Raw genomic sequence first — 14,295 nt, forward strand, 5'->3', positions numbered from 1 at the left:
TTCTGTTAGAGAAAAGTCTCTGAGCTGTTTCTGCACAGCTGAGCCTCTCTACTTCCCTTTTCTAGGCAGGCTGGAGGAAACACAACCCTGCTGCTTCCTCGTTAGCGTGAAGGGATGCTGTCAAATCTGCAGACAGCTTCTGAACTACCCCGAGGAACAGCCAGGCCTCCAAAAACTCAACACACACATGGAAAACACTTCTTCCTGAACTTCCCAAGAGGAGCAAGATGCACCAGTGGCTCCTACAGTCCGTGAACTGCAGCTCTCTTGGGAGTGTCTGCTACTTACAGCAGTTCTCACCAGATTCTTGTTCAACTCTTCGCTCTCAGTTAGATGACCTGGAAGAAATTTCAATGCATGCAGATGCCAAGGACATCCCTTGTGAGTTGTGTCTTTAGGTATGAGAAATGCCACCTAAGTCAGGCGTTTGACTGAGAGCCCAGACCTTGCTGTAATGTGATAGCTCTGCCAGAGCCATCCTGCCAGCTCTATAAATCCCAGTATTTCACAAAGTAACAGTGGAATCTGAAATAAGATTAGTTTCTGAAGGACAAGTAGGTGGTCTGGAGGTTTTGTTTTATTTCAGAGCGTTGCCCTAGGTCAGCTGACCACACAGGCAAGGAGCACAGGCTGTTGCTGTACCTCTGCAGATACCAAGCATTCAGGATTGGCAGTCAATGCTAACGCCACAACAAAAGTCAAGATCATTTTCCCAAGTTCAACAGTTCCCCCACAGACCCAGCTTTACTTGGATTGTGTCTAGAAACAACCATTTTTTTCACTGTAGGAACAGATTTATTCTCGACAAAAAAAATACGTGGTGGGTCAGATCTCTTAGAGATACTCTGGCATCTTCAAGAAAGGTGAAGAACTCACCCCCAATGCCTCTAAACATTACTAAGAATGAACAGAAACTAAAGAAACCCTCCATCTATTCAACAGCACAAATTCAGACATTCTGTCAAGATCTGAACACTTTTACCATGTTGTTTTCCCAACACAGCCTGGGGCTTAAAAACATTCTTGAACATGAAGGTTCATATAAATCTACCAAATGAGTCAGAAAGATTTTCAAATGTAATTTACAACTCAGTCAGTCAGCAAAAACATGAAAGGGCGCTAACCCATAGATTCCCCCCATATATAAACACTCAGAGCAGCATCAAAATTTGTTCTGCAATAATGTCTTCATGAGACAGTTGATCTTTAGTGATCTAGGAAGCTGTGGATAAACCTCAAGACTGAGAATGTTTTTGGTGCATATTCTCATTTCTCCCCAGGGAATCTTGATCTTCAGAGGAATATTAACATGAAGTATGCAAAACATTTTATGGACTGTTTATAACCTAATGACTCCAAGTGTAACCTTAGATGTCATTCTGCAAAGACTTAGTCATGTTCAGCAATGTGAGCAGAGGGAAAATGCTAAAGTCTCTTGGGCAGATCACTTCTACCACTCCCTTAGCTCTGTTCAAGCAGTTTCACATAATGCAGTTATCTTACACTGGTATCAGCAAAATATTGCTCAGAATCAAGCTGACATAAAACTCATGGTTGCATTATTAACTGGTAGACTCCGTCCAAGGACTTGTGTTTGGAAATGTCTGTTCACATATACAGCCAAATCTGAAAATACAAAAGATTCTTACTTAAATATTACTTAATAGTAATGTTAAATGTAGTGTTCTTTTGAAAAAGAGATTTTGAAATAAATACTCTCATCCTTCAATAAAGGACAAACATGAAAAGCACACGGTTCTCACTGGGTATGCTTTCTGCAAATCAAGTTACCTTCCTGGAAACTCAGTAGATATTTGCTTAATGAAAACACAGCATCTCTAACGGTTTCACAACTAGATTTTGAAAAAAGAGGTGCCGCAGGAATTACGGTTTTCTTCACAATGTTGCTTTACCAGTTATACATCTTGAAGGCTACAACCAAGTATTTAAGGAGAAAAGAGCGTCACAATCTTTGAAGTTAATATTTGTGTTAAAAATACTCATAGAAGAATCTAGCTGTTTGCTTTCCAGAAGCCACTATTTAGTCTCTCCTGTTTTTCAAATGAGAAGAGGCCTTTGCAAAATTATAAGTAAAACACTGAAACCTCCATGTGACTTTCCCATATGTAGCTTTTCAACAGCCAAGTGATTTCCCCTATTCCATCCCCACTGTTTGCATACTAAACTAATGTTTGCCAAGTTTGAAGCAGAGAATTTTAAAGCCAAATCTGTAAAACCAAGAAGATAAAAATGTTGTTAATATCCTTTGCTCAGAGATAAACTTCATAAGGAGAGTTAAACTGTGGAGAAGAGCAAGAGAAAAAAAGATTTTATGTTTTGCTATCAATTTACCAAGGCTGTCACTGTGGCAGTATAGAATATAAGCATGCCAGCACCAGCTTCTCTGAGTTTTTGAGAGCCCTACATGTAGCCATCCCACTTCTGCACATGTTCTGAGCCATAATACTCTTCACTCATTGAACAAACAAGCAGTTCAAATCTGAAAGGTGAAGGAGTTAAGAGAACATCCCAGTTTATTCCTCTAGGGCTACTGGCAAATGTAGCTGACAGAAGGATTTTGCTGCCTTAACAGTTGTTTTTCTGGCTGCCATTCCCACCACAATATCTAAATATCTGAAAGACCAACATCCAAAGGGCTCTCCATGCTATGCATCACATCCAAAAAGCTTGTGAAGGTGACTTCAAACCAGGCTTCCAGTTTTCTGAAGGGTGGGACTCATGACCACATCTACAAGGAACAACACAATGCTTATTCTGAGTCAAAAGGAGATGGCAGGCAAGGCTGGAGCTCATATACCAGGATAACAGAAAGGACTGTCTGCCAGAGGAGAAAGCAGAGGACGAAGTACCGGGCAGCTGATCATCACTTGAACAGGAAGGGCAGCCCAACAAGGAATGCAGGAAAGTCACCTGCCACAGAACATTGAGATGCCACGTTAGACTGAATGGCCCACAGCAGAAGTCCGAGACTTAATCTTCCCAGGACACCAAAGTATCTCTTTTCCAGTCTAAGCTGCAGCACAACATTCATTCCCACTGACCTCACTTCTCCCCCTGGATGAGGAACACGCCCCAGGTACTATCTTGATCAATGCAATCACAAAAGGTTGTTCATTACATGCAATAGTTCAGTAAAGCCCATCTGGCAGCATGACAAAAATCTGCACAGGGACACCTTGAAATTCTCATGTTGAATTTGACCTACATCAAATCCAACTCTAAACACTCCCCTGTCACCAGGTGTGCAAGAGCTGTTCCTGTGGCCTGGTGACAACCTGCAGCTTCACTCCATGTGGCCCCTAGTCTGTGCCATGAAAGCCTGGCACCAAGACTTACATGAAGCAACTGCACACAAAGAGGGGATGGAAAAGCCTGCTCCACCCTCATAAAGGGTTTTCTCTGGTCCTACTTACAGATTGAAAAGTGAGGGCAAAGAGGTTCTGTCTTTAGTCTTGCTCAGCTGTACTCAATGCCTGAACTCCTCCTAAGTTTATGGTTACTTCCCGTTGACAAATATGTTCTTCTGCAATCTATTTCATCTATTTTCAAAAAGACAGACCACACCTTTTTTTTTTTTCTTCTTTTTTTTTTCTTTTTTTTTTTACATTAGCCGGGATTCTTGTGCCAGATAAATTATGGCCTCTATACAAAACGTAACTGGGATTCCAAATAACTACTCATCCATTCCCAAACTGTACTGGGCTTCATGTCTGGCTAAGTCACTGTTTTCTATTCTTTCTTTTTCTACTAGCACAAAAAGAACAGAATTTACTATTTTAGAAACAGAGTAAGTCATTAATGTTTATAGAGAACACCTATTACTTTACTTTACACAAAAGATTTGATTTGTTTCATTTTTCATTTGATATTTTTCATACTAGTTCGGTGTATTAATATTTGTATACGTACTGAAAACAACCAGAACTCTTGAAGGCTCACAGGTTTCAGAAGAGGACATTCTTTGATTTAGTTATTTGCATCTAATAAGGGAAAACAAATACAAAATCATACTGTTTATGAAAATTAGTAATTGTTGATGATGACCATATTTCTATGGTCAATCTTTGGAAACTGTCAGTAAAAAGAAGCATCTTCCTTTTATTTACCCCTGTCCTATACCAAATATCTATATTAAAAATAAGTTTAAAAAACAAGAAACTCTATTTTCTTTTATTCTTCCACAGTATCAGGGAGACTGAAAGCATAATTTAGTCTAGTAATTTTCTGTAAAGGAGGATTTAATTGTTAACTATAGTAAGCAAACACCAGATTTAAATTTTCCCTTGCAACTTGCCAATCTTCTCATGACTCAGCTTAAAAAAAAAAAAAAAAAAAGTTTTCTTTCCACTTCAGTAATTTTCCTCTTTGGTGTCCAGCAAAAGGATGGATGATAATTTAGAAAGATTCCTGCCATGCATCATTTCTGGCTGATATCAGTTACAAGCCAAAAAGTAATCAGAGATTTAAAATACTGGCAAAAATAGTTTAGTGGTTGGTATTCCTTTGCTAACGCAGAACTTCAATACTGCCTTTATAAAATCAGCATCAAAAGAGACACAGAAATATGCACTCAGTGCTTCTGACATACTTGATTGTAACTGAATATCCTAAGTAGGAAGCCATAAATACATTTCCAAAAGCCTCAGAGATAACCAGCAATATGGTAGCAATAAGTGGCATCAGGATTGAAAATGAATGTTCTCATAATTTCTCCCAAAGTGCCAAGAACTCAAACCTTCACTTGACTGAGGACACTTTACAGAGTAACCACACAGGAAAACATATATTCCAGACTCACAGGACTGGAAGCCTTATAAAAAAGTGCCACAGTGATGACTCAAGTTCTATGGGCAATTTTTTCCCATTCCATTAAAGATCTTATTTTTCTGTCTCCACACCTCACAACCCACTTTTTGTACCTCAAAATACTGACTAAAGTTACCAGTTAGCTCCCTCTCATGGCATGAGATGCATGGGAAGCTATGCAACAGCCTTTGGGGTGGGGAAGCCAGCTCAAATCCTAGTTTCTCAACTCAGGAGCACAGAGAAAAGAACACTTGTACCGGCTTTCCATCTTGATGTCTCTGCTAACAGATTCTAATAACCAGGACACCAGAATTCATACTTCAGCATCTTCAACTTCTTTCCTGAAGGACTCCAGCTATTGATTCCTGACAACGTTGGCAAGCTGGTCCCTGAAACAAGCCAGAGAGCGCTCAGGAAACATTCAGGAAAGGTTGGAAGAAAGAGGTGGTTGGAGGCAGATCCCAGCATGGAGGAGGTCAGCCCCTGGTTGAAGGGATTAGTAAGGCTTTGCGTATCCCAACATATCTCAAAGAGACTGCAAGGATTTCCCAACTTCAGAAGAACAACTGGACAAAGAGGAACTGTGAAGCAGCATAGGCCTGTGTGGCTGAACTGAACCCTTGAAGCTCTCTGCAGCCTGGGCAAGGTACAGGTCAATGTGTTATCACAAGTACCAGATGTCACTCTACACTGAAGTCCACACTTCTTGACCAGAAACCTACATTTAGAGGTCAGATTTAGCAGTGCAGCTTTGTACAAGGATTCTGACATGAATGCTAGAAGGAACAACCAGGAAAGAAAAAAAAAAAAAAAAGCCATCCAACCAAGCATCATTCTTTAGATGAGCAGCTGCCTGGAAGAATTTCAGAAATACTTTGTCCAAAAGTGTTTCAGTTGCCATTCAAAATACTCTCCCATCGCATTTTGAATTCCAGAATCTCTTTGCCTTCAAAGTCTGTATACTTCTATATTTTATTCAAAAGCTCTTGCAATTTAAAAGTCATAGAAAAGCATACCAAAAATACCAGAGTTAACTAAATGCATCTATTTCTCTGCAACCTTTAGTCCTTCTAAAGTTCCATGTGTACTGACAACTATATACAGATACACAAGTCAAACAGGATATTTGCTACAGAAAGAACTGCTTCTATTGTTTATTTTCCACTTGAATCATAATTTTGAATAGTAGATGCTCCAATTTTAAGCAAGTAAACATAAATCCTGATGAAAGGCATTAGGGGCATAAAAATGCCCAGTACCTCTCTGGACTAGATTTGAACTGATGACCTAAAGATGTGACACTCAATAGTTCTTTAACTGTGATGACAGAGATTTGCATCAGCAAATACTTAAATCCCAGGAGATGATACTTCCTTGGGAAGAAATGAAATCTTCAGAAGTAAGAGTCTACATTTGTGCAGTTTTAACAAGTAAGAAGATATAAATAATAGTCACTTGATTCCTGTGGGTCTCTAGAAGATCCTGGTGTTACAAATACACAACACATGAATTTGTACCAAAAGCCAGCACTTGCAAAGCTCAGCATTCACTATGAAACAGGGGTAAACACTGCAAGTCCCAATAGTCCCTGTCATGGCTTTAGGCACTGACTAAAAATGAAGACACATTTTGTATGAAAATGCACAAATAGATCCACTTTGAGATGACTTATTAGGAACTAAGGTTTTTGCATTCTGTTCAACTGCATCATGTACATCTGCAGAGCCTGGCATCATAACATCTACCCCACCAGAACTATCCAGACTCTTTGCAATCCAGGAGCCTTGAATCAATATCCTGTGGTAGTGCAGGTAAGTACAGGTTCCAATGAGGCAAGCACATGCTTCTCACCTGGTTTCAAAGAGGCATCAGCTGAAGGCAACTACCAGCTTCCTCTTGAAGAGAATCATTCTCTAATATTTTATTTGGTTGTAAAAATTTCACAATGGTACATGTGCCAACAAGGCAAATAGAGCCAAAAGCACAATTAACAATTCCCAGCAGAGGGTAGATGCTGTTTAACATTTTTCAAAAAGTACTGCATATGTGCAGGTGTTCCATTTCACTGGAGAATCTCCAAAGCCATCTCCTAATCAATAGCAATATCTTTAATCTCCCTGATGAAAAGTAATACTCCCATGAACAGCCATCAGCCCCTCTCCCCATCACATATGCAAACTCAGCCACAAGTGTGACCAATCCTACAAAGAGGCTCTTGAGAAGAACCATCTGTACAAACAGTGATCTGCCTGCTGGGGGATGAAAGTCCTTTGCCTGGGTTTGGTTTGGTTTGGAACTACAGATGTGCTTCAGTTGCTCTACACTCCTTCAGCCATCCCAAAAATACCAGCCAAAACTGTTAGGCCATCCACATGAAGACAGTCATGTTCTCCAGTTGGCATCCAAGAGATGTGCAATTAAGGACTTGCCAAGAAAAGGTATTTACCATCGGTATTTTTTACAATATCACACATAGCATTAAAATAGCTTCAAGAAAGGAAAGAAAAATGTAATATAAATTACAAAGACAGGTGATAAATCTTCCAAAAGCATTCAAAATATCACAGTAAAAGCTTGTAAGGGTGAGCAACCTGATTTCATAAACACGCTTCCAATTAACCCTTTTACAGCTTCAAAAAGATACCATCTCTGTTGTTCCCAAGCACATCTGCCAGAGCTTGCCAATGAAAGCATGAGCAAGCAGCTTCAAAGGCAGGATGACGTACCCATAGCAGTAAACCCTAATCCTTGCTGGGGAAACCACGTAACTGAACTTAGTCATAGAAAATGAGATTAGAAATTCTAAAACAAAACGAGGCATTGAAGGAATTAGCAGTCATCCCAAGTTGAAAATATTGAGCAACATTTAAATAACAACTTTTGTCTGGGATGATAAAGAGGAGAGTAAAACGTAACATCTTGCATAGGAAACCTTTAGTGGATGGGGTAGGAACAGGATATCTGCATCAGCCCAAAATCTTACACACTGGATGGTGGCTTGGCAAAGAGCAGAGGTGTCAGAGAGGACCACAGCCATCACCCCTAGAAATTCAAGTGCATGGACCCCTGGAAAAAGGTTTCTGTGATTTGGCCATAGGAAACATGGCATTGAAGGAAGCAGAGATAAAGCAACTGCTCATGTGCAAGGGCACAGGAAGAGTCTCTGGGGGGCAATTTGGGAAGCACAGCATTACTCTTTCCACAGTTCATAATGTCATTCAAACTCATATGTACAAGAATGTTGCAACTGCTCAAGTGATCATCTCCACTAGCGTCACACACATGGCAGAACCGCAGAGGTCAGGATTTCTGAGGCACTTCCCCAAGGAGACAGTTAATGTGACTTTGTGAAGTTCCCCACGTTTCTAGCACTGGAACTTCCTGGACAACAGTGTCACATATTTTCCAATGCCTGAATCTAACCCAAATTACATGTTTACACAACCCACATGAAATTCAGGTTTTGATCAATGTGTGTTTTCATTTTTGAACAAGAGACGATTTTCTAACTTAAGACAATCTTTCTAAAATAAACCATGTCTGCTCATAGGGTCAGGGCGCCTGGAGAGATCCTAAAACAATTAGTTTTAAGTGAGCTTCCCATGGCTTCTCACTGCCAAACAAGCTTCATTAGCAAGTACCAAGTATTCAAGTCCTGATGGCTTCAGCAGATAAAACAGAGAACACAAAGACTTGAATCAGGAAAAGGAAGGCAGTGGAATAAAGCAGACAAGCAAGGAGAGCAAATAATACCTTGAGAAAAAAAGGCAGACCATCATGATCTAAGTGCTGATTAAATCTGTTCCCAATCGATATTAAATGAATGTGACCATAAGGCACAAGTCCAGTCTTGCAAGAGAGAGCATAGCTCCCCTTTGATCATTCTCTGGTGTCAATGGAAACCCACTGGGGCTTGAAGAGATACCAAGTCATTGAGAGATGACTATCTAATTTAGCACACAGAAGGTGAATGAAAGTAAATTCCAGTTTCCACCCTACATCCTCAGGTCCAGGACTATCACTTGCATTTAATGAAGTCAGAGTACTCAGATTTCAGTCACATCCCTCTGCTTTCTCCCTTCACAGTCAACAGTCTCTTCTTTCCTAGATATCAGGCTCTTCTTTCCTTTAGAAAGGCCTCCATGCTTCCCTGTCTCCAAAGTGAAAAGAAAACAAGACAAGACAGATACTAGGTACCAGATACCACAGCTTACACACAGCTAGTTCTTCATGCCAAGCAGTACAGCACAGGGCTGTCCAAATTCAGGGCAAGAATGACTGTGTTACCTCTCATTTACGACTGACACTGTCATGTGAGTCTTTTCTCCCTTGCACTTTTAGATCCCAGTAGAGCCCTGCAGAAGAATGCCCTTGCAGCAACAACCAATTGTACAACAGTAGGAACCATTGGGAACGAGGTAGTTAATCAAAAGTTGTGGTAGCTTTCAGTGGAGGAGTTTGGAAACTGCTTATCTAGAGTGTCTGCAAGGAAAGCAAAAAGACATTTAAGGACCACCCTGCAGAGCCCCTCTGAAACCTCAAAGGTAACCAAACCTGCATATGAACCCAGGAGAACTATGCAAAAATTCAGCTTCCACCAGTATCCCAGTCAACTGGCAAACTCTTTTCTATACCTAGGCAAAAAATAAAAGAAAGAGAAGATTGAGCAGAGTGTGAACTGTCCTTTCTCTTGAAAGATGAAAGCAAAGAGGGGATTTTTTTAAAGTACTTGCTTAGAAGTTTTGGAGGAAAAGAACAACTCTTAGTTTTCCTTCCATATTTAGGCTGAGACTTTTTCAGTATTTCCACTGTTGCGAAACAGAACACAGAAGAAAACAAATCTTCTTTGACTACACAGAAGTGCCAACCAGAAAATAAGCCACAAAAGCTTGTATAAATACATGAATATCCCAAAAACCAGATGCACCTATCAAAGCATTGTTTAAAGTTTGTCTGAGTCAAGAGTGTAGCTGAACTCTCTGTACTTGTTGCTAAGAACAATTTTACTCTAAATAATAACCAGGATTCAAACCAAGTAAGAAGTAATGAACTTGGGTTTAATTGGTTTGCGAGAAACCCAATTTGCAAGTGCTGTCCTTAGCCAGCTATTGAATATGACTGAGCCCAGAAGGCACTGTGATGAGTGACTTAAGTGGAGGCACCCTACACCCACCAGCATTCCTGCTGAATGAATGTGCAATCGGCAAGAATTGCTTTTATTTATCTTACTAAAAGCATTTCTTGGAAGGGCTGGAAAAATTTATTTCAGATGGATTTTTCAGCTGAGAACAAAGTTGTATTTATTATAATTATGCACTCTCCAATGTGGCCTGCCTTGCTGAGAAAGAACATTAAATTCAGCTGTGCACGAACTCATGGAAGTGACCTTTTTGAATGAAAATGCTGTAGCAAGAGACTTGTGGAGCATTCTCACTAAATAACCTACTGTCCACAACTTGCAGATTAGTGCTCAGTCCACTGACTTTAGCTGCTACTTACACAGGCACAAGTCCACATGAGGTCAGTTCAGCTGCAAATAAATTGTGTGTGTGCTACAGAATACAATATAGAGAACTGTACTTGGTCTTCAGTCCAGTATGGATTTATGAACCTTTATTACCATCATGTAGAAGCATAACATTGCAAGGCACTTTAAAGAGATCTTTTCTGCAGGACACTCAGTGTTCCTTTTACATAAGAGGGATCAAAGGTGTTATTGACACAAACTGAACAAGCTCTCACTTTAATGAGAGCAACAAATGCAAGAACGAATACCCACCACCCACGCAGAAATAGCCTGCTCCCTCTTTGTGGAAGGACAAGGATTATCTGAAAGACTTCTGCTCCATGGAAAGCCGACATACCTGGGGAGAAGACAGGTTAACACTTAAGAACTAGCAAGTTAAAGTAGAATCCTCATTTCATCACCAAATGAAAGGTGAAATGTAAAACAGTAAGAGTCCAAGACACACGCTTGTTTGGAAATTAAGGATGTCTTTTCAGTGTGCACATATAAAATGTCCTCCTTAGGCACATCAGATGATCTTACTCTTTGCAGAAAGGTTAGGTATCTCATCCCCTAAAGAACTTAACACAGATGTCTGAGCCTTCCCAGCAGCTGGGCAGTCAAATTCCTGGTGCCAAAGAAAGCAAGGCAAGCTTTCATGATGACGTCCAGGACATTTCATGGGCAACTGGAAGTCACTCCTCTGCCTGCCCAGCCCAAGAGCATCCCGCAATTATCAGGATCTGCTGGCAACCTGCTCCGGGTTCCCTCTCCCTTTCACTCCCAAGGTCTGCATGGCAGGCTCTCGTGGTTCCTGGCCATCTGAAGATTTTGGTATGCAGTTCAAAAGCCTAGAAAAGAGACTACCCTGTACTAAGCATCCAGAAGCTAAAACACAGCTGTAAAAACAGTTTGGGCTGCCAGTGTGGGTTCCGCACTCCCTTTTCAGAATCTGCATTTGCACTTCAGACAGCTCGAGCTTCTCCCACTGCTCTGCTTGCTGAACCTGCTGCTTTGGTTCCAAATCTCCGTGTGCTCGTCTCCAAGGGGAAATAATATACAAGAAATTCCATGTTTTGACTTTGCTACAGAACCAATTAACTCAGCTGCAAAGAAGGAAAAGCTTTCACTTGAACAAATTTTTTTCCATGCAGTAAACAGAGCACATGCAATTCATGAGGGGCACTAAAGCTCAATCCTCATGTGTCTTCACATGTTGATTATTTACAGTAATGCTTTCCAGATAAATAGAAGAACAGTCTCCACTCAAGTACAGAAGAAGCCAAGAACAATAAAACTGTATCTCGACAATTAGGTAAAGTTTGACCATAGTACTTGAGGGCATTAAAAACCTTTGGACCGAAACCTTGCAGAAGAAAAGCAAGTGTTTCTTAGTTAACAATTAATAATTTAGACCTGAAGACTTTCATCCAGACATCCAGCTGAAGAGGAAAATTACACAGTATTTATACGGCCAGTACCACACAATCCCCTGGTATTCTCATACAAAAAAATACAGTTTATATTACATTTGCCAGTTTAATGTCCCCATTGTAGATGAGAAACGTGAAATTACTTTTTTAATATCATGTGGAAAGCCAGGATCACAACTGAAGAGTTCTTGCAAAACTATCTGTGCATCAAAGGGAGTATATTGGGTCTTTTAAAAAATATTTTTAATAATATTTATAAATTCACCCTAAAAAAAAACCAAACCAACCAAACAACAACAGCTAAAGCCAAAAATTTTTCTACTTTTCCCCCATTGTTTACCCTTGCACTAATCTTTTGGGTAAAGTAAACTAGCAAGACCACTTCACCCTTGAGAGCCCTCATGACTGAAGCGAATGCAAGATGCCTGCTGCCAGGACAGGGAAAAAGCAGATCAACATAGAAGCAGTCTACAAGAAGCAGACTTGTAAATGAACAGGTTATTAGGTTGAACCAGATATAAGAAGTACATTTAAAGACCATTTCTTTAACTAGAGACACTAGCTAAAATCATGAACAAATTTTACCTTGCACCCTGTCCTGAAGGAAAGTGCCTTCAGAAGGATTGTTGGCAGGCAGTGCCTGTGCTAGAGAAGAGCCACTGATAATAAGAATTCTCAGCACAAGAATACAAATAGACAAAATCTGGGGTCATTCATTTCTGAGTCGGTCCCAGCTTGTGAAGTGCCATTAGCATTTAAGGTTTCCAGAATTTGAAGATTAACTTTTTCTGTGTAATGAGAAAGGCTACATCAACAGCAGCATTCAGCCAGCCTACAGATTACACTCATGCAAGGTACACATTTTTGTAGATACAAATACACCTTCCATTTGTTTGGTTCCAAAAGATCAAGATGCAAGGGGCCCACACCACCCAGCCAGGTCACTGTAAACATCTTGTGCAGTGCTGCTTTCTTCCCCTGAAGACCTCTACATTTTCCAGCCAAAGATTGTTCACTGGCTTGCATACACAGATTTAGTCCCATTTTCTTAGGACACACTGAATGTGTTTAATTCTTTGGTTGCACTTCTAAAATCTTTTAGAGCAGGATTAGTTTTGGTTATATATTGTTAGATAACATAACACAGACAAGAAACCATCAGTGTCTCACTTTGTGTTTCCCAGAGTTTATCTGCTCTGTTAAAGGCTGTGAAAAAAGGAGATTAGTCTGAGCCTCATCCACACCAAGAATACAGCCTTACATTTCATACCAGCCTGAAGTTACATGCCAGCAAACAAGGCAACAACAGATTTGTCTGGCTCTTAAACTGAAGCTTTCCTGGCACAATGCTTCTCAAAAAAATATATATATCATGCTGAAAATAAAGGAGGACTGCTTCTCCAGCTAGTCCATCTAGAAAAAGCAGACTGCAGGTTTTAGAACAGAAAACAATTGCTCCAGACCTCCTCAATTCATCTTTGGCAGGATGATCCTTGGACTTTGCAGTCAAATGATGGACCTAAGAGCATAAAATAGGTCTGAGGAGAAAATTCTCCCCAGTCTTGTTTTGACAGCCTAATCACTGGTTTAGTATGATCACAGACTCTGGAAAGTAGAGATACAAAGAGCAGAAAAGCAAGAAACTCAGTAAAAACAATGAGCCACAAACATGCAAGTGATATTAGTAACCGATATTAATAATCAAGTATGTGAGATTCACAAATTCCTAGTGAGATGAGTAGGAAAAATGAGACAAAAAGAAAACAATACAATTAGGAAAAAAGTAGAGGAAAATAAGAGCTCTTATTTTTGACACAGCAATTTAAGATAGGCTCTGTTGGAGTCCAAGTACTCAGTGTCAGTAAAAGGAGACAATCAGCAATGACAGATGCCTGCAAGCCTGTTTCATCTAAGCTGCAGATCACAGGAGGTTGGAGAGTCAAACGCAAGTTGTTTGTGAAGTTTGCATCTTCTAAAGAGACAGAAGTCAAAATGACAAGGTAATTTGAAGACAACAAAGCAAAGGCATAACCCTCCTCCTCCTCTTTGGCATTCACTGTTTGAAAAGCAGTCTGCAAACAACAAATGAGGCAACCACCAAGAAAAGGAGGAATTCATCACACAGGAGGTGGAGACAGGAGTCATGACTTTCACATGCATTCAGGTAGTTACATGCATTCCAAGCACAGTAAAGGTCTTTCAGATCATCTCTGAAGAAAATTCTTTCCTTCCTCCAAGAAGAGAGGCAGGATTGGTAATTTTACAGTTACAGTTGATACAAAGGATGTAATGAAGTCAGCCCAGTGTTGTGGCCTTGAAGACTGCCTTCTTCAAAGGTTTGGGTCAGTGTTTATAACACCCCTGTACTATGCCCACCACCTCCTTCAGCCCTTCCCATACCTCCTAGCTCATTCTGATCTCAGCCCCCATTTAATATTTTCATTCCACAAGTCACTCCCAGTTCTTGTTTAGCTCAGCTCGAAAAGGTGCTTTTACTGACTGCTAGCTGTGTGGGACAGATTTTCTGCC

The 14,295-nt window shown here is 40.3% G+C and overlaps 1 protein-coding gene across 3 annotated transcripts in view; it reads right to left on the reverse strand.

Annotated features, from left to right (window-relative positions):
* The window catches only part of WBP1L (WW domain binding protein 1 like), a 59,369-nt gene that overhangs the window by 36,975 nt on the left and 8,099 nt on the right, over window positions 1–14,295 (reverse strand). The window lies entirely within an intron of this gene.

Source organism: Prinia subflava, chromosome 9 (assembly GCF_021018805.1).
Source record: "Prinia subflava isolate CZ2003 ecotype Zambia chromosome 9, Cam_Psub_1.2, whole genome shotgun sequence".
Lineage (NCBI taxonomy): Eukaryota > Metazoa > Chordata > Aves > Passeriformes > Cisticolidae > Prinia > Prinia subflava.